Source organism: Panthera leo, chromosome D2 (assembly GCF_018350215.1).
Source record: "Panthera leo isolate Ple1 chromosome D2, P.leo_Ple1_pat1.1, whole genome shotgun sequence".
Lineage (NCBI taxonomy): Eukaryota > Metazoa > Chordata > Mammalia > Carnivora > Felidae > Panthera > Panthera leo.
Window position 1 is genome coordinate 59,212,839 of NC_056689.1, and position 18,010 is coordinate 59,230,848.

The window sequence follows — 18,010 nt, forward strand, 5'->3', positions numbered from 1 at the left end:
AAGACCTGGAGAGGACCAAGGATTGAGATTCTCCAAGGCTGGTTGGCGTTGAGGGGAATGCTCTGAGTGACAATAAGCCAAGACTCCTCTGGTTAGGAGCACTTTTGAGGCCCTCCTAATTAGGACCTATTGTGTGAAGGCAAAAATTTTGGTAAGAGTAACTGGGGACATGGGTAACAATGACCCCGAGCCCACCAGCCTGACCTTGGCATTCCAGGGACAGGCAGAGTGAGAATTCCTGAACAATGCTTCTACCCAGAGAACAAGGCCATGTTTGACTAAAACAAATAAGACTTTTTTTTTAACTTTTTTATTTATTTTTGAGAGACAGAGCACAAGTGGGGGAAGAGCAGAGAGGGAATGAGACACAGAATCCGAAGCAGGCTCCAGGCTCTGACCTGTCAGCACAGAGCCCGATGCAGGACTTGAACTCACAAACTGTGAAATCATGACCTGAGCCGAAGTTGGATGCTTAACTGACTGAGCCACCCAGGTACCCCAAACAAATAAGACATTTTTACAGTGGGTGGGATAGGGAGGGTCCTTCTTCCCTGAGACAATTAGGCTGGGGCTAAGATGAAAAGGGATTGTGGGTATGGGCTAGCTGGGTTGAGTCCGCGGAATTTCTGGGAGAGAGAATGGAGTTCCATCCAAGCCACCTTCATGGAAAGTGTGGTAGGCAATATGAATTAGGCCATCATACATTCATCCAACCATCTTCTAGTGTGCTTTCCTCTCACATGGTTGCAATCAAGGTATCATCTGGGGCTGCAATCTCATTGGAAGGTTTGAATGGGGAGGGATCTACTTCCAAGTTCATTTACACGGTTGTTGGCAGAATTCAGTTCCTTGTGGGTTGTGGGACTGAGGACTGAAGACCTCAGTTTCTCACTGACTGTTGGCTGGTAGCTTCTCTCAGCTCTTTGCCATGTGAGTCTCTTCATAGGGCAGCTCACAACATGACAGCTCACTTCATCAGAACAAGGAAGCAAGAGAGCCTGAGAGAGCAAGCAAGATGGAATCCACAGTCTTTTGATAACCTAACCTCAGAAGTGACATCCCCTCACTTTTGCCATATTCTATTAATTAGAAGCAAATCTCTAGATACAGCCCACACTGAAGGGAAGGTAATTCTACAAGGGGAGAGAGATTACACAGGAAGCAGGGATCACTGGGGAGCATCACAGAGACTGCCTACTACTTGTAAAAGCCTCCAGTACCAGGACTAATACCTTTATCCTCTCATCTGTATCCCCACTTTCACCCTATGACCATGGCCATATAAGGCAAGCATCCCCACAGCCCTGGATGCCTCTCCCAAGTGAGGATCCAGGATAGCCTCAGAAGGACTTTGGTCTCAGAAGACATATTCGGCATGGTCATTGTCATTGGTTAGCAGACAGGCTGGGTGTGGAATAGAACCAGGGGCCAGACTGGGGCCTAGAGGCACTGGCTCTCCTGGGGCTGGCCAGATACACAAGGCTACAACCAGGCCATAAGTCCACCTCAGAGTCTTTCCCAAATGAGGAGGGGCTGCTTGGATGTCTCTCCTTAAGGGCCAGCCCTGCCCAACTTGGCTGGATTTGGGCCCCACTTACCTGGGTGCTGGTTTGAGCATCACTGTCTTCGTTGCAAAAAGAGGGGTGTCTGGGGACTAGCAGAGGTCTGTGAACCCGGAGAATGAAGAAAATACAGTCTTTGTAATTTCCCCCCAAGCATGATCTCAGTCCATTTTGGTGGACCTATTTTTCCCGTCTCTGATTCTTCCTTCCTTTTGTTTTTGTTTTCCCAATTCCCATTTCTCTGACTCCTTCTCTTCTCTCAGTTTTATACCCTAAAGCCCAGGGCACAGGACACCCCTAAAATTGAGCCTGTACTCTCCACTAGGGCGTGGCAAGATTTGGGAGGACTCTTCTCCCCTGCCTTTACCACCCGAGGCAAAGGAGGGGTCTGGAGAGTACCCAAGTGAGCGCCAGAAGACCGGAGAGGCAGGCAATCCTGGGTCTTCCCACACTGCCTCCACGGAGATCCACAAGAGGGCGCTCCCCATTCTGCACCTATTCCTACCGTCTCCAACCAGCCTCCCTGAACACTACTCAAATGAAGACTGACAAATGGGGCAGAAAACTGCCACACAGAGGAAGACTTGAGAAGGGCACAGTGCAGTATGAAGAAAAGTGTGGTCCACATGAGTCCCAGCATCCTTCCAGGAGCTTGGAGAAGGTCAGACCTCAGACCAGTTGTCCGCCTCAGGTTTCCAGAGGCAGAACGGCCAGTACTTCCTCCGTGCTCCACTCCCCATCTCTGCCAGTGTGCAACACTCCTCCGGGAGGGGACCAGGTACTACTCATCTTGGTGTCCTCAGAGCCTGTATGAATGAATGACCAACCAATGATGAATGAATTGCTCGACCAATGAATGAGCAAACAATCAAAGCCTCTTAAGGCCTGTTTGAAATGTACAAACGTATTCACGGGAGCATTATTTTGTGATCTCCAAGATTGGGAACAAATTCATCGTCCATCAGTAGAGGACTGGGACAATAAATTAGGTATCGGTGTACTGGCGAGCAGCCATGAGAAGAATGAGGCAGCTCTAAGTACATGGCTGTGGAGCAAACTCAAGGGATAGCGTTGGGTGTGGAGAACAGGATGCAGAACACAACGCAGGCTAGGCTGGCCTCCGAGCGTGCTCGTGGGGGAGAGAATAGTATTCCGAATACGCGTAGGACAGCTCAGGAAAGATGCCCAAGGAAATTATAGCTCTGGCTCTCTGGGGAGAGCAACGGAATACCTGAGCTAGGGGGTGGAAGGGAGGCTGACTTGTCACTGTTTGAACCGTTTGGATTTTGTACAGCGTGAGTAAAGTATTTATTCAAAACAAAATGTAACGGCACGCACTTGGAGCCGCGGACTTGGATCACCCTCCTGGTCCTGCCTATTACCAGCTGCGTGCTTGTGAGCAGGTCATCTTAGTCTTTGAGGATCAGTTTCTTCATCTGTAAAAATAGACTGTTGGAAGTCTGCCCAGTGCTCTGAGATTTGCCAAAGGTGTTTCTGGGCACATTTGGGGAGCCCAAGGTTTTGCCGACACCGCTGTCATTTGTAATACACACAGATGACACATGAGCACAAACCTCTGACCCAGACAGGTCGAAGTCCTGCAAGAGATCGACAGTGTGATCCTTGACCCCACTGGTCTTGGTCAGAGACCAGGTTAAATGCCCTCTCAGGGTTCACCTGCTGGGAGACATTATCTGGCGGATTCTCTTGCCCCACTTCAGCAACCATGGCCAGGACCAACCTTCAGGAACTCTGTCTCAACACCAGAAGATTATGTCATAAAATCCCTTCGTTGCTTCCTCTGTCCCAGTATCTTACCAGTGAAAGAACGGTGCAAAAACAAAGAACATAACGTAGTCATCTGGGGCTTTGCAAGGGGAAGTGCTAGAGATTCCGCGGTTAATGGTCTTTAGAGATATTCTCCCTACAGTGGGTGCCAGCTTGGGGCACTGCATAACTGCGGGCTGTGGGGTCGCCCCTGTGTCCAAGCTATGCATACCAGGAATACTCTCTCATTTACTGTTATTTTTTTTTTTTCATTTGACAAAAATTAATTCAGCTCCTTCGCTCTGCCACGGTTGTAAAGGAGAGTACGCTGCCTGAGACAGTTACGGCCCATTGGTGAAGGTACACAATTAGACAAACCAATGATAATCAAAAGTGCACCAAGCATCAGAGAGACAGCCAGGCTTTCCAGAAGTACCAGGCAGAGGTACAGGACCCAGGGGCAGGGGTCAGCCGATTCCTCTGGGAGGAAGGGAGGATGGAGGGAGGACAGGCGCTAACGAAGAGAAGCAATTTGGTGCCAGCTGTTGTGAAGGTGCGACAGTGGATGTAAATGGCTAGCCAAGGACCCAACGCACTGTAAGCGCTCCATCAGTTCCAGAAAGCACAGGAAGAAATTTCCCCCAGATACCCAGGCCTGAGCGCGGGGCTGTCATCACCCTGAAATGCCACAAGGCGGAGCTCATCACCTGTTACAGTGCGTTCTGGGTCCTGTGCCTCCAGTTGCAGTGTGGCCGGCCTCCCCCAACCCAGAAGCTGGTTATTGACACCTTACAAAGCTGTTAACAAAGCGCCCAGTGGATACCGGGACACCCACAGCTGCTGCTAAGTGTAGGGTGTGCCAGAGCCTAAGTGGCTCCTGACAGCCCTGTCCTCGTGTTTTCTCGCAAAGTCCAGGATTTGTTCCTCCGGGCTCACTCTCACCACCTCAGAATAGCTCTGATTCCCCAAAATAGCCACCAGCTCTGTTCTTTTCATCCTTCCTGGTTCTTCCCACCCATCCGCAGAGCCCAGTCTTAGAGCAGCACGGAGGAGGGTGAGGCACTGGCCCTGGCACCTCGGGGGCCACCTAGGCCAGCAGAGCTTCAGCTGTCTGCACAGACCCCAGTTCCTGCACAGACCCCAGCAGAGGGGATGAAAAGGTGTTTCCCACAGGTCTCCTTCCGGAGTTAGAAATGTACTTGGTTTTGAGCACTCCTCCCACCCCCATCCCCGCCCTGATGGCTTCTGGAGAGGATTGGGTGGCTCCATGCCCTGGAGTGAGACAGACCTGTGGTCCTGCACTCACTCTGCTTGTGACCTTGGGCAAGTTACCTCACCTCCATGGTCATCTTCCATGAAATAAAGATCAAAAGAAAATCTAACATTTTACTTTATGGGATATTGAGGGATCAGTTGTTCCGGGAAAAGGGAATCCACATTTGATTCCTTTTCTCCCCTCACCCAGGGAACACCTTTAAACACACACTGAAAGTGACATACGGGAGGGGGGGAAGAAACTGACATACAGGTAACTTCTGAAAAGAAGAGGGGGCCGCTCCCTGACAGATGGCTTCAAGCCAAAGAGGTGAACCTGGGTTCAGGTGAGGGCTGGCAGGAAATCAGCACCACGCTCCCTTTTTAACTCTTTCCTGACAGGACTCTGACTGCAGTTGGGGACTGACAAGCACAGGACCTGACAAAGTCAGAAAAAGGACAGCAGAAGGGTTTCCAGACAGAGGAATCACATGGATGGACTTCACGGGTCAGTTCCTGGGGTACTGTCTGTCCTCTCCAGCAGGCAGAAATAGGTGTCTGTGCCCGACTCAGTGCCTGGCAGATAGAGGGCACGCTTCTGGGGTCAAGAGTGACCGGAGCCTTCATCCCTTGGCATCGTTGGTTTCGTCAGGAGTCATTACTCATGACTTAGTCACCTTTGGAAGATGACAGAGGCCATCCCAAAGTGCCCCACACAAACTGCAGTTTGCTTCTCAGTGAAACTGAGCTGGACCACATTGAAGGTTTTGGAACTGTGTTTTTCGGAACCCCTCAGAGACAAGGAGGCAGGAGGAGGTGTGTGGCAAGATAGGCAACCCCCTGTCCCCGTTTCACTAGAGAAGCTCAAAAAGAGGTCATGTTTTTCAATGAGATGTAAAGAACAATAAAGAAAAATCACACAACTTGTTTGTGCGGTTTGACAGTTAGTTATAAAATGAATACCCCATAATGCAGGTCAAGAAATGCAACGTTGCCCGCACCTCAGGATCCACCTGAATGTCCTTCTGCTTGCCAACTTAGAGGCCCCAGATTTGACTTTACGGGAACCAACAATCTGGCACAAGCTGTAGTTTTTATGTGTATGCGGTAGGGGGGGGAAGGGAGTGTGTGTTTGGCTGGGGTGGGCCTCAGATGCAGAGTCCAATTAACCACACTCCCTAGACCATGCAACAGGATCACGGGCTCATACAGGGCCTTCTCTTGTTTTCTTTTATATGCTGATTTTTCTTCCCTTCATCTCCATCACTGCTCCTATTTCCCCTTTCCCCCAAAGACACTTAATCTATTGTATTCGGCTTATGTCCTTGGGTATGTATGTATCTTTGAAAAATATATTGTGTCTTGTATATGTATGCATTTTAGATCTCTTTCTAGTCCTTACTTTTTTCATGTTATTCTATATATCTCAAACCCATTACTTCTTTTTTATTTATTTTTATTAAAAAATTTTTTTTAATATGAAATTTATTGTCAAATTGGTTTCCATACAACACCCAGTGCTCATCCCGACAGGTGCCCTCCTCAGTGCCCATCACCCACCCTCCCCTCCCTCCCACCCCCCATCAACCCTCAGTTTATTCTCAGTTTTTAAGAGTCTCTTATGGTCCAACCCATTGCTTCTAACTGCTCCCTATTTACTCCACAGGATGCATCTATCACATTTACTTCTCCTAATTGATGGATACTTAGGATGCAGCCAATCACTCTCTTGTAGCAAAACAACACTCACATGTCCCCTCATGGACCCAAGTTTAAGGTGCTCCGAGGCAGATGAGGTGAGGCAAGGCAAGCAGGCTTAGGGTTGGCTAGTTTAAACCATTTCGATGGGCTCTTGGGTGGAGGGGCTGTCCCTAGTTGCCTGGTACCTGGCCCTGGGGTGGTTAGGGCAAGGAAATAATAGCGGCCTGGTGTGGTAAGAGCTGGTTAGAAGGGGTAGCGGGGTGTGGGCTCTGGACTGGTTAGTTTATACGTGAAAGTTGTGCTCGCAGGTGAATCCTTTACTATCTCTAGGAACTGGCTGGCCCTCAGAGGCCAGTCTCCCCAGAGTTAGCAAGGTGCCAGATATGAAGCATTAGAAATAAAAAGACATGGAGCGCCTGGGTGGCTCAGTCGGTTGAGCATCCGACTTCGGCTCAGGTCATGATCTCACAGCTCGTGAGTTTGAGCCCCGCGTCCGGCTCTGTGCGGACAGCTTGGAGCCTCGAGCCTGCTTCGGATTCTGTGTCTCCCTCTCTCTCTGCCCCTAACCCACTCGCATTCTGTCTCTGTCTCTGTCTCCCTCAAAAATAAATAAACATTAAAAAAAGAAAGAAAGAAAGAAAGAAAGAAAGAAAGAAAGAAAGAAAGAAAGAAAGAAAGGAAGAAAGAAAGAAAGACATGCTTAACACAGTGGGTTTGGTAGAACTTAGCTATAAAGCCAACGGAGTTGAGAAGAAATGTTTCAATTAAAAAAAAATGTTTATTTATTTATTTGGAGAGAGAGACAGAGAACTTAAGTCGAGGAGGGACAGAGAGAGACACAGAATCCGAAACAGGCTCCAGGCTCTGAGCTGTCAACACAGAGCCCGATGCAGGGTCCGAACCCACAAACCGTGAGATCATGACCTGAGCTAAAGCCAGATGCTTAACCGACTGAGCCAACCAGGCATCCGTTTTTTAAAAAATTCTTTTTGAGAAAAAAAATTTTAAAAGGAGATAATTTTCTTTTCCTGGTTGTTGGCTTATTTTCTATTTCTTCTTGTTCAAAGTTTGACATTTTACATATTTCAATAAACATTCATTTCTTACATTCCAGTGCTTCTGGATGGCCAAGTAGTGACTTTTCTGTGATCCTCCAAGTCTTCTTTGTGACCTTTACCTCTCTAGCTCCCTTAATAATTGGGTAAAATCTAATGCCTGTAATAAGTCATTGATTCCATAAGACAGTGGTTCTGCTTCCCTGATGGGACCCTCATAGATAACTTCCCTGTAGACTTCATGAAGCAGAAATCTGTACCAACCCTGGCCTGTCTAGCTCTGGACCTTACCATGAGAGAGGGAAGTACATTTCTTTCTTGTTTAAACCATTGTTGCTTTGTGGTTTTTTTTTTTTTTTTTTAAGATTTTATTTTGTTATTTTTTTTAATGTTGATTTATTTTTGAGAGAGAGAGAGAGAGAGAGCACATGCAGTGGGTTGGGGGGAGGGGCGGGCAGAGAGGGGGACAGAAGATCCAAGGCAGGCTCTGTGCTGACAGCAGAGAGCTCGATGTGGGGCTCGAACCCACAAACCGTGAGATCATGACCTGAGCCGAAGTCGGATGCCTAACCGACTGTGCCACCCAGGTGCCCCTTTAAGATTTCATTTTTAAGTAATCGCTACACCCAACGGAGGACTCGAACTCACAACCCCAAGATCAAGAGTAGCATACTCTTCAGACTGACCCAGCCAGGCACCCCTAAACCACTGTTACTTTGATCTGACTTCACAGAGCTGAGACAACTACTCGTTTTGGACCCTGCCACCTGCTAGAAGTTTACAGGAAAGAGGAAGCACTTCTATCTTATTTGACCCATTGCATTTTTCAGTTTCTAACAAGAGCTTAGCCTGTAGCTTAAATCCTTCCTCATCCACACTACCCCCCTTTTCACCCAGTTGAATCCTACTCACCCTGCAGCTTTTCCTAAGCCTGATCCCCCTATTACAAGGGCACTCTCCTAATACCCTGGGCTTCCCCTTTCATAGCACGTGCATAATCTGGTAAATATTTGTCGCGTGTCTGTCTCCCCCACTAGACCAGACCTTGCCTGTCTTACTCCTGCTGTACCCCCAGCCCACGGTGCAGAGCTGACACACAGCCATTGACTGACTCAATGAACGCTCTCCAAGGGAGATACAAAGAGGAGAAATCTTTTGGTGCATTTTGCTAGAAATGTGCAGTCGCCCTGAACCCCTTGGGTGGAACCTAGCTTGTCAGAGTTTGCTGCCCCGACCTTCTCCCCCCTCATCCTCTCTTATTCCAGAGCCTCGAACCGCCTTCTAAACGTCAGATGCTTCACAACCAGTTATTGCACATTAAGAGGCGATGATATGTGTGCGCCAGATATCAAGGTCACTGGACACCCCCCCCCCAGCTACGTGTCATATGTAGAACCACTGTTGGGGTGTGTCTGGCCCATGCTATTTTCTCTAAGAGCTGCCCCCCAAACCGTCCCATGCTGAGGAGCAGGCCCAGCTCGGGACACTTCAATGAGAATTAGAAACCCATGGGACACTTCAATGAGAATTAGAAACAAAAGCGCCCGTTTCTCAACACACTTTATTGCCATCTGCCAAAACAGTTTCATTATGAATATGCATCTTTGCAATGTCTGCAGCGTGGAGGGGGCCCCTTGGAGTTACACACTGCACAGTCTACACAGCCGTATGTGGATGTATGTCCTGCCACCTCCCTGTTAGCCTTGTTAGAGTTATGTTACTCTGCCTTCTTCTAGAGCCAGCCTGATTGGGCCAACCTAACTTAAGCTGGCCAATGGGTTGGTTCTCTCAGAAATGTAAAGGTGGGCTACAGAGCTCTAGCTTGTCATTACTAAACTGGGAGAACAGGCAGAGTCGTGGCTGGGATAGCCATTTCCCGACACGTATTGCTTCCAGTTCCCTGACTGCAAGCGACAGAAACCGACTTAAGTAGCTAACTTAGCTTACACAAAAATGGGATGTATCGGAAGGAGTCTGGGAAAGCCAGAGAACCAGAGGCCAGGCAGGAGGAACGAACGACAGGAAGAGCTTCACAGCAGAGCAATCTGGCCAGGGCCCCACTGTCTGGAGGAGGAGGGGGCAGGGAGAATGGGACATGGACGATGGCAGACACTGATGGACAAAGGACCTCCATCCATTTCCGCCTTCCCGTCTCCATTAGGACTCAAAGTCTTGGGAGAGAGCAGCTGGCCAGCCATGCCGTGATGGAGGAGGGCTTTGTGGGGTGCTCTGATCAGCTGGGGGCCACCCAATGGGGGGAGTCCCAATCAGGTGGGGGCCGGCGGCGCAGGCAGTGAAAGAAGGGGGAACAAAGGAGATAGAAGTTTGAGGTTACCACAAGGGAGTGGCAGGCAGGACAGCAAAGGAGACACTGCCACCAGGTGGGTATGCGTATGTGTGTGTTGGGGGGGGTGGACACAGTTATCACAGTTATGGGGTGGAGTGAGGGAGTATGGGGACATATGGAATTTCCCCCTTTTTTGGCCATTTTAGGGACTGTGACTGATTGTAATTGGTCAGTTAGGGTCTGTGGTTATTTCATTGTGGGCCGCTTAGTGGTTAGTGGTCACGTGGGCCCTTTGGCCTTACTCAGGTTTCCATTGCTCAAGCCTGTTGCCTAAAAATGGCCTCTACAGGCTCTATCCCTCTACTGTTCTCTTCTTAACTCAGAAACACTTTTTCATTTATAAAGTTCTTTCTTTCTTTCTTTTAATGTTTATTTATTTTGGAGAGAGAGAGAGAGAGACAGGGTGTGAGCGGGAGAGGGGCAGAGAGAGAGGGACACACGGAATCCGAAGCGGGCTCCAGGCTCCGAGCTGTCAGCACAGAGCCCAACACGGGGCTCGAACCTACGAATGGCGAGATCAGACCTGAGCCGAAGTCAGACGCTTAGCTGACTGAGCCACCCAGGTGCCCCTATGAAGTTCTTTAGAACGCATAACCAAGGCGCCATTCCCCGACACCTGTCGGGAAAGAGACATCTGTCTCTTTGTTCTTGTCCTCTGGTATAGGATCTCGTGGTGGCCCTCTCCTGTCACATGTGTTGCTCCTCAAGCCAGTGTCACTATCACTGGTCGCCCCTCCTGTCCACTCTTCCCGTCCTCAGGAGCAGATGTGCCTTCTTCACCACTCTCTGAGCTTTCTCGTTTCTTCAAAGCGCCTTCTCCATCTCCAGTGGAATTCTCTTTCTTGTCTTCTTTCTTTTCTGTGGTTTTCTTAGCTGCTCGCTCTTCCTCAGGAAGTAATACTGCTCTGACCCCGTTTGACTCGCTCTGCCACCTCTTACTCCCTGTCTCTAGCTTTTGTGGTTCTGTTCCTCTGCCTGTGCAATTTCAGCTCTAATTTTCTCTGTATCCACGTCCATCTTTGGACCCAGAGCCTTTCAAGTTCATTGTTAAATGAATCTGTGCTTTCCAGGAACAACTTCTTTTTCTGGTGTTACTCCTCTATTTGAAGAAGCTAAGCTTCTAGTTTTCACTGATGAACAGTTAAGCACGGAACTTGTTGTTTGAGGTCCTGCATTCTGGCTGTTGTGACAACCTATGGAACATCTGGTAGCACACTCTCACCAGGTACTGCACCGAGGAGGTGTCGGTCTCCCTGGGAAGCAGTAGCTGTATGCTTCATTGACCAGCCACCATCAAAGGATCAAATAGGAGACGGGGCGCCTGGGTGGCTCAGTCGGTTAAGCGTCTGACTTCAGCTCATGTCATGATCTCGCAGTCTGTGAGTTCAAGCCCCACGTCAGGCTCTGTGCCAATAGCTCAGAGCCTGGAGCCTGCTTCGGATTCTGTGTCTCCCTCTCTCTCTCTGTCCCTCCTCTGCGCACACTCTGTCTCTCAAAAATGAATAAATTTTAAAAATTAAAAAAATATATATATGAAGAACTCTTAAAACTTAACAATAAGAAAATGAAGAATCCGATTTTTAAAAAATGGGCAAAAGACCTGAAAAGAATCTTCACCAAAGAAGACATGCAGATGGAAAATAGGCACGTGAAAAGATGTCGCGTGTCATTAGGGAACTGCAAATTAAAACAATGAGTTACCACCGCACACCTGTTAGAATGGCCAAAATCCAAAACACTGGCAACCCCAAGTGCTGGGGAGGATGTGGGGCAACAGGAACTCTCGCTCACTGCTGGTGGGAAAGCAAAATGGTTCAGCCACTTTGGAAGACGGTTCGGCAGTTTCTTCCAAAACTAAACATACTCTTAACATGCGATCCAGCAATTGTGGTCTTTGATATTCGCCCATAGGGACCTATGTCCCTATAAAAACCTGCACACGGTTGTCTGTAGCAGCGTTTTTAAATTGTTATTGCTGGGTAGTTGACCCACAATATTGTCCTGGTTTCAGGTGTGCAATAGTGATTCAACACTTACAGACATTATGAAACGATCACCACAGTGCCTGTAGTTACCAGCCTGTCCTCTGGTCTTCCTTTGAGACCTCTGCTCTCCGGGCTCCCTCTTACCTTGTCCTTCTTCTCCTCTAGTTTGATCTCAGGGGTGGGGTTTCCTTCGGCACTGCAGGGGTAGAGGCGGGGGATCCTCTGACCCCAGGGGCCACCTCTGCGGTTTGGGCAGCCACGTAACCCAGGCTGGCAGCTGCTGTTCCTATCACTTCGATCACCCCCCTCCCCCAGTTTTGCCGCCTTACTTTTTAGCTTGAATTCCAGCCCCTACCTTTAGGAACTGTCATCGTGTTGAATCCCGCCTGGGGGAGCCCCTTCCTCTTCCCCAAATGGGAGGTATTCCATTACAGGGTAAAGTGTGGTTTAAGTAGCTGTAGAGAAGCGTGACGGAAAGTCTGTCAGTTGGGCTGGACTTGCCAAAACTTGGTGTAATGTGGGGATGCCAAGGAAACCTGAGCAGAGCCGAGGTGGGGGCAAGTCAGGATGTTCAAGGTAAGAGGCAGGAAATGGTGTGGGGGAGGGGCAGACAAAACTCGGGCCCCAAGTGGAGAAAGGAGGTTGGGGGCAGGGACTTCCTTGAAACTGCTGCCAGATAAAGGTGCGTGGGCAGCTTAGGGTGGGGTGGGTGGGGCTGAGGGAGGGAGGTTGTGGGGGAACTGGTAAGCGGGTAGAGGGAGGACAGGATTTCCTCTAACAAGCATTTCAGCCTGAGGCCAGAGGCACCTGGAACCCAGTGGAAAGGCTTGCCCTCCAGAGATGCTTGTTGGTGGAGAGGGCCTTAGCCTTGGGGCAGTGGGAGGGCCTAGGGCTGGCCAACTGGAATGTCCTACGGGATGGTCCGAGCCCAAAGACTGCCACTCAGCAAATACAGGAAATGGGCCCAGCCAGATTCTGAGACTTTGTGGAGTCCCTTTTCGGAGCTCCCCCTCCCCAGTTCCTTTGTTCAACCTGAACACTCCCAGCCTCCAGTCCCTCTGTCCTTCCTGCCCCAGGTGGTCAGTCAGGGCCTGCCCAGCTTCTTTCCTTGATCTCTCATACCTGCCGTCCTCCACCCCTCACACTGTGGCAGTCAGGCCCTCTTCCATCCCTCCCTGTGAGCCCAGACCCACCCAGCTGTGCCAGCCTTGGCCAAGCCAGCTCCAGCGGGGACATGGTCTTTCCCGTCTCAGCAGGCTGAGACCTGAGGCTTTAATTATGAGCCACTTCAAAGCCTTTCTGGAAGCAGGTGAGAGATAAAGTGTAAACAAGTGAGAGTGAGTCATCCCGGCCCTCCCAGCCCCACATGACGGAATATCCTTCCTGCCTCTCTTACCCTTCCAGCCTCTCAAGTAGCCAACCACTGATTCCGTCCTCAGGGAGACACTAGCCTAGGGCTGGGACCCTTCGAAGCTGTGCTGCTCACCATCACCTACATCATCTTCCTCTTCAGCACACCCCCACTATCGACTGAGCAATAACCCATTGGGCAAAGCACTTCCTGTGGATTAGTTCATTTAATCCTCCCAATAACCTCATGAAGTAGATACTATTCTGTCCATTTCACAGGTGACAAAAGCAAGGCCTACCTAGAGAGGCTCCGTGATTTATCCAAAGTTACACAGGTTGATAGCGGACCCAGTTTTCCAATTCCAACGGTCCCACTCCAGAGTACTTAAAGACTGACATAGCAAGAAGGACACAGCATCATTCATGTGGCATCCCTTTTCCAAATGCAGACCCTGAATCTAATCATGAGAAACGTGTGAGACATCTAAACTCTTCCAAAAAGTCAATATTATGAAAGGCAAAAGAAATTGAGAAGAACGTTTTCAGATGAAAAACCACAACACATGATTCTGGATTGGTACTAGATCTGAGGGAAAAAAAAAAATTGCTGCAGGGGCACCTGGGTGGCTCAGTAGGTTAAGGTCTGACTCTTGACCTCGGCTCAGGTCATGATCTCACGTTTCATGGGCTTAAGCCCCGTATTGGGCTCTGGGCTGACAGCGCAGAGCCCGCTTGCAATTCTGTCTCCCTCCCTCTGTGCCCTACCCCATTCGTGCTCTCTTTCTCTCAAAAATAAAATAAACTTAAAAAAAATTTTTTTAATTGCTACAAAAGATAGCATGGGACAAAGAGCAAAATTAGAATAAGGACCATACATTAGATTATAGTATCAATGGCATTTCCTTTATTTAAGATAGCTGTCCTAAGGATAGGTAAGAAAATATCCTTGTTCTTAAGAGCTGTGTGCTGAAGTATTTAGGGATGAAGTGTTATGATATCTGAAACTTATCCTCAAATAGTTCAGAAAAAAAGAATACTAAAATGATTTACACCTGTGTGTGTGTGTGTGTGTGTGTGTGTGTGTGTGTGTGTGTGTATACGAAAGAGAGAGACAAGGGGCACCTGGGTGGTTCAGTAAGTTAAGCATCTGACTCTTGATTTTGGCTTGGGTCATGATCTCACGGTTTGTGGGTTTGAGTCCCACGTCAGGCTCCGTGCTGGTGGCGCAAAGCCTGCTTGGGATTCCCTCTCTCCCTCTCTCTCTGCCCCCCCCATAAATAAATAAATAAACTTTAAAAAAATAAAAGATTAAAAAAAGAGAGAGACAATAGTATTGAGAGACGTATAGAGAGACGTAGTATTGTCAAACGTAGTAAAATATCAGTGAATCTTGGTAAAGGACATTTGGGAGTTTATTACACTATTCTTTTAACTTCTCTGTAGCCTTCATATTTTCAAAATAAAAAGGTTGCTAAAAGGAAGTTACTAGATTAGCACAGCCTGGCACTAAGTTAGATTCTGAGAGATGCTAGTCCACACCCTTGCAGCACAACCCCAGGCTCTCAGTGAGACCCAGTGTCAAGGTCTTTACCCATCATCTGGCTTCACTGAAGTCCCCAAGCTTCTGCTTTCTCATCCATGCTCAGAATCTTCCCAGCTTGAGCTGAGAGGTAGGGACAGGAAGTCATGGCCAGGGTGTGGGGGAAGACTGTCCATCTTCCCTACCCCCAGGGGTTGTATCCTTTGGAAGTCTTGCCAAATTTGCCCATGTGTATTAAGTGGTTTGTGCTGAGGGATTTGCAAACAGAAAAGGTACTGATTGAGAAGCAGGAATGCACCTCTGGCTCACTCTCCTGCCTCTTGGTGATGGCTGTGCCTCTGAGCACCAGAAAGTGTGACACAGACCCGCTGAGGCCTCACTCAGCCCTGGGGAAGCCAGCGTGAGTGTCAACACTCTGGCAGAGAGAAGTGCTAAAATGCATATTTGAAGATGTCTGAACAGACTTGTTTGAGAGACAGCTAGAGTTGTCAAGTAATCCTGGTGTCTCCCCCTGTCTCGGTTTTGAAGGCAGAGCTTGCCTACAGGCCTCTGACCTCTAATGTCTTTCCATTATTGTTAGCATTTGACAAAACTTTGCTTAAGACCTGGGGATGACAGAAGTCAACACGGAGAGGAGCTTATAATTGCTGCTAGAAGGGCTACTCTTAAGATCCTCTCCAGGACAGAAGTCAGCTCAACTTGGGGTCCTCTGGGCCTAATGCCTGGGCCAGTGATGCTGTACCGGGTACAGACCATTCCCTCCATAAACTGACCTCCTCAGGCCCCAGTGGCCCCTGGGAACCAAGGCCCCCAGCCCCAGTGGACAATACCAACCCATGGGGAGAGTTACAGGCTCTTGCTCAGAGCTTCCAGAATCTTCCTCCAGAGTGTAAGCGAGAGCCCAAGAGCCAGCGGGCTGAGCCCAGGCAGAATGACTCACGTCGGGAGACTAACATTGCATGGAGCCCTAGAACATAAAGAAGGCAAAGGGCTGTTGGCAGAATGGTTCAGATCTGCAGAGACTGGACTCTGAGGGAGAGCTGATCCGGGAGACAGAAGATAGAGCCATTGCTTCCATCTTTCTCACTCAGCTTCTCCACTAGTTCATCTGCCACCCCCTTAGCCCCTGAAAGGGGTCATGCTGCAGACCATGCACAGTGGACCCTCCCAACCAACCCCAGTCTTTAAGGAAGCCCCTTCCCTTCCATATGGGCATTGGGGCTGCCATCGCACTATCCTTGCCCTCCTGGATATAGTGGTCCGCCAAGGAAAGGAGCTTGATTCAAAACTGTGTCCTAAACTGGGATTTTGTACATAGGTAACAGGAGACAGAAGGCCTTTCTTTCCTTTGGGGTCTCTAGTTGAGGCGATATAAGCCCAGGCTTGTCAGCCTTCCCTATATCCCACATAAAGGCCCAATACGAGGGAATGAGGCAAACATAGGTAGGAGGAGAGCCCAGTGACATTGGGTTGGCATTTCTGGATCCAGTTGTTCCTGAAGCCATTTCCACTCTGATTGTATCAGTGACGTGAGCTAATCCATTCCTGTTTTTCCTCTGGGGCTTCCTGGAGTTGGACTTCTGTCCTTAAAAAAAGAGGCAGGGGTGGTCCTGATCAATATCCTGTGTAAGACTCCTTGTCCCCCAAGCCAAGCAAAATCAATTTTTCTCACTCTCTGTCATTCTCCCCTCCCCTTTCTGCCTGTCTCTCATATTTAAACTAGATATAGAGGGGCACCTGGGTAGCTCAGTTGATTAAGCATCAGATTTCAGCCCAGGTCATGATCTCATGGTTTGTGAGTTCGAGCCCTGCACCGGGCTCTGTGCTGACAGCTCAGAGCCTGGGGCCTGCTTCAGATTCTGTGTCTCCCTCTCTGACCCTCCTCCACTCACACTCTGTCTCTGTCTCTCAAAAATAAATAAACATTAAAAAAATTTTAAAAACACTAGATATAGAGACTATAGTCCACTGGCTGGAACTGAAAGGTTGTATGGTTCCAGGACTAAGGCAACCATTTGGTTGGGAATTTATTGATGGAAACAAGGAAGAAAATTCATCTGTTGAGATAAGTAAGGGTAAGAAAAGAACCAGACTGAGAGAAAGACATGATTTTTCCAGTTCCTAAGCCCCACTGTGTTTTCCCACACTTCCTTTCCCTGAGTCCCTACAGTACCCCTTATCTTAGGCTTTTTGGGGGTATAAGTGACAGAAACCAACCTAGGCTAACTTAGAAAGGGTAGTTATTATAAGGATAGATGTCTCCTGGAACCTGGGGGCAAGTGGCACACTGAGGCCCCAGGAGGGCTTAGAAGCCAGGCAGTCCTTCTCCGGGTTCAAGTAAAATGCTTGAGACCAACTTCCTTCAGTTCTCCATGTGCATGAGGCTGAACATGGCTGCTTCATAGCCCCAAAGTGCATACGTTCAAGTGGCCACAGAGATGTTCTCACTCTCTAGCCCTTTCTGAAACAGCAAAGCTCTGGGGCCTAGTGTGGGTCAGTATTCACCATGTTCCAATCAGCCGTGTCTGGTAGAGTTGGGGTGGGGGGGTTACATTGTGCTCCAGCTTCCGTAGCCCACCTCTGGGGGAGGGTCAAAGAGGAGTCCTCTACAGCCATGTTCTATTAGACTGCTTTGGGTAGGGTTCCATTCATTGCCATTACACAGAACTGATTAAAACTACTGTCGATAGCCTCGGGGTGCCTGTTTGCCCCTATCTCTCCTTATTGAAAGGTGTATGGCTCAAGGGTATGTCCAGCTGGATCAAAGGTCAAGTTTTTTCCAAAGGAGAGCAGAGAACATTCTTTCACGATGATTGTCCTGTGAACAACCGGAATTCGTGGTGGTGGCGGCGGCTGACTGCCCCTCTCTTTCCCCACCACCCACTGCCACCACTGAGGGAAAACTAGTGACCTATTACCCAGACCCATCATGCATCCTGTGTAGGGTGGCAAGGAATCCTACAGAATATTTCATTGCCAGACTCCTACCTGGCATGTACATCATAACTTGCCCTTTCAGGAAGGACAGATACCAATATTTCACCATCTCCGGACAGTCCTGGAACTGTATAGACTTAGTCCTGAATGGAGGATTCTGGAAGTTGACGATGATTCTCAATGTCACTAGGGGTGGTAGGTGGTAGGGCTGCAGGGGCTGAAGCAGGTCAGCACGAGTCTTGGGCACCTCTCCCACCCCCATACTTAGGACTCTAAGGACATCAATTCCACCCAGAGGCCAGCATTTCCTTTCCTAGTACCTAGTACCTAGTACCTAGTACCCAGTCAGCTTGGAGGAGCCCCTGTAGTATGCCTTTAACTTCTCTTTCTTCCACGATCGCTTGCAAATTATGTCCCAAGGTGGGGATGGAGACTGCCTCCTGGATCACAGGCAGATTAAAGGCTCCAAGCAGGGAGGAGAGCAGGATGTTTTCTTTTCTCTTTTTTTAATG

The 18,010-nt window shown here is 49.0% G+C and overlaps 1 pseudogene; it reads right to left on the minus strand.

Annotated features, from left to right (window-relative positions):
* Positions 1–10,267: 10,267 nt before the first annotated feature.
* On the minus strand, positions 10,268–17,760 carry LOC122201831 (annotated as a pseudogene).
* Between the last annotated feature and the right edge of the window lie 250 nt (positions 17,761–18,010).